Source organism: Octopus bimaculoides, chromosome 9 (genome assembly GCF_001194135.2).
Source record: "Octopus bimaculoides isolate UCB-OBI-ISO-001 chromosome 9, ASM119413v2, whole genome shotgun sequence".
Taxonomy (NCBI): domain Eukaryota; kingdom Metazoa; phylum Mollusca; class Cephalopoda; order Octopoda; family Octopodidae; genus Octopus; species Octopus bimaculoides.
The window spans coordinates 7,970,280-7,972,860 of NC_068989.1; positions in this window are offsets into that span (position 1 = coordinate 7,970,280).

Below are 2,581 nucleotides of genomic sequence, written 5' to 3' on the forward strand. Positions count from 1 at the left end.
TGTGTGTGTGTGTGTGTGTGTGTGTGTGTGTGTGTGTGTGTGTGTGTGTACATGCACACGTGCGCACAATGTTGCCGAAAAGGAAAGAAACGTACTCAATACATGATGTGAAGTTAATATCTCGAATGTATCTCGAAGTTGCCTATTCTAAATTCAGGTGACGTAGAATGAAGTGAACCACCAGCTGATTCAATACATACATACATACATACATACATACATACACCGGATTTTACAGAAGATTTGCCAAAGATACATTCATTGGCACGCACGATTGTACGTAAATATAGGCATGTGTACACACACACACGCACACACACACGCACACACACACACACACACACGCACGCGTAAACTGCATAAAACGAAACCTGTTTAGCTGTTCTCAACAATTGACAGAAATCCAATTCTCCGATTTTTCGAAATTATTTTTCCTCATTTATCATCATTAATTATTAACAGCGATAACAACACCAACACCATCAATAATAATAATAATAATAATAATAATAATAATAATGATAACAGCAGTGATTATTCCAACATAACCTCATTCCCAGTGACACCAACAAAACAAAACAATTAGTTTCTCCCACATTATTTAAATTATATTGTTGTTAATTACATTTCTTAATTAATTACATCTTAATTCTATGTACACTCTACATATCCGGATATATATATTTTTATTATATATATATACATTTTATATTTCGGTGATGTAGAAAAAGTCTGTTCTTTATTTTATTTTATTTTTTTTTCCTTTTTTTTTTTTTTTTTTTCTCAAGAGAAGATACAAAAATATTCTCTACGTAACAATTTTTTTTTTTTTTCGTATAATGTGTTTTATGTGTACCGAAATACGGCAAAAGAAATACAAAGGTGATCCCCTCTCCCATAGCCCTATCGCGGACATTAGAGACGAGAACGAAACCAAAATTAATTATCAAATAAATACCAATTAAGTGAACAAACAAAAAGAGATTTTTTAAAATCCAAAATGGACGAGCCGAGAACTGACTTGCCCTCTTACGTACTCTGACACCAACTCTGACTTCTTAGACATCTTATTACCACATGGTTCTCTAGATTGTGTCCTTACCTTGGTTATTTGTACACGATCTCTACCCACGGTAGAGATCTTAAGGTTCTTTGTACAATAAGGTCTTAATAAGATCATATATTTTATGACCTTTCTACGTTATGATCTTTCTGTAGTTCGTTCTTGAGTGTATGATCTTACATTAGCTCTTTGCACAAGGCGATCTTAACCACAGTTCTATATCGTACAGATAGCTTTGTACTTACTCGTAATGATCTTACCATAGCTCTTTGCAATGTATGATCTTCCCACAGTTCTATGTAATGCTATCTCAGCACAAACGTTTGTACATTACGGTCCGACTGTTGTTCTTAATACGGTATGACCTTAATAACGGTCTTTGCAAAACATTATCTTAACACTGGTATGTGTACAGCATGGTCTTATCACAGTTCTATGTACTTTATGATCTTACCGTATAGCAAGAACTTACCACAGATATTTATAAAGTATGTTTTTTTTTTAATACTGACCTTTATATTTTGTGATCTTAATGCTTTTTACAGTATGACCTAAAAGTTCATTGTACAATACGAGCTTAGCATATATGCATAGAGTGTAACCTTACCATATTTATTTCTACATAATGGTCTTACCAGAGCAGTTCTTTGCACAATATAAGTATACCACGGCGCTTTGGTTAACACGGTCTGATTTTACAAAATATCTATATGCTTCAATGTGGTATATGTAGTACGAATTTATCACATTTTAAAGCATTTGATATCAGACTATGATGAGGTGAATTCATCAAACCCGTGGTTACATATGTTGTTTTTAACATGCATTAAACTATGATGATAACGACGACAATGACAATGATAATACGATGATGATGATGATGAGAATAAAGATAAAAATTAACGTAATTATGATTGGTAATCTAATGAAATGAGCGTAAGAAGCATGCGCGCTCAAAAACACAAGATAAATAATATTAATAAAAAAAAGCGAAAATTATAGAGATCAAAAATTACACTATTTGTGTAACACGAATACGAAAAACTAACAGAAACATAAAAAAAGGTAAAAAGCAAAGATTTCAGTTGTTGATGTGGATGGACTGAACGAAAGAGAAGGTTTCTTTTGAGATAAATGTATATATGAATATCGTGTATAAGTCGCGTGCCTAATTTCATGTTAAATCTTGGTACAAAATGTTTTCCTTTCATAGTTTTAGTATTGTCACGTGTATAAGTCGTATCAAGTTTTTTTTTTTTCAGCTAAAATTAGTATAAAATAGTGTTATTTATACATGAATAAATAGTTTCAGCTTTGCCCCGGATATAAATTGCAGCCCAGACACTTTTTTTTTCATAGTTAGAATCAAATAAAAAGCCCGACTTATATACACGTAAATAGTTTCAGCTTTGCTCCGTATATTAGTTGCATCTCAATTTTCTCAGTTGAAATCAAATATAAAATAGATCGACTTATACACAAAGTAACTACGGTACGATGTGACTGATAATGAGACGT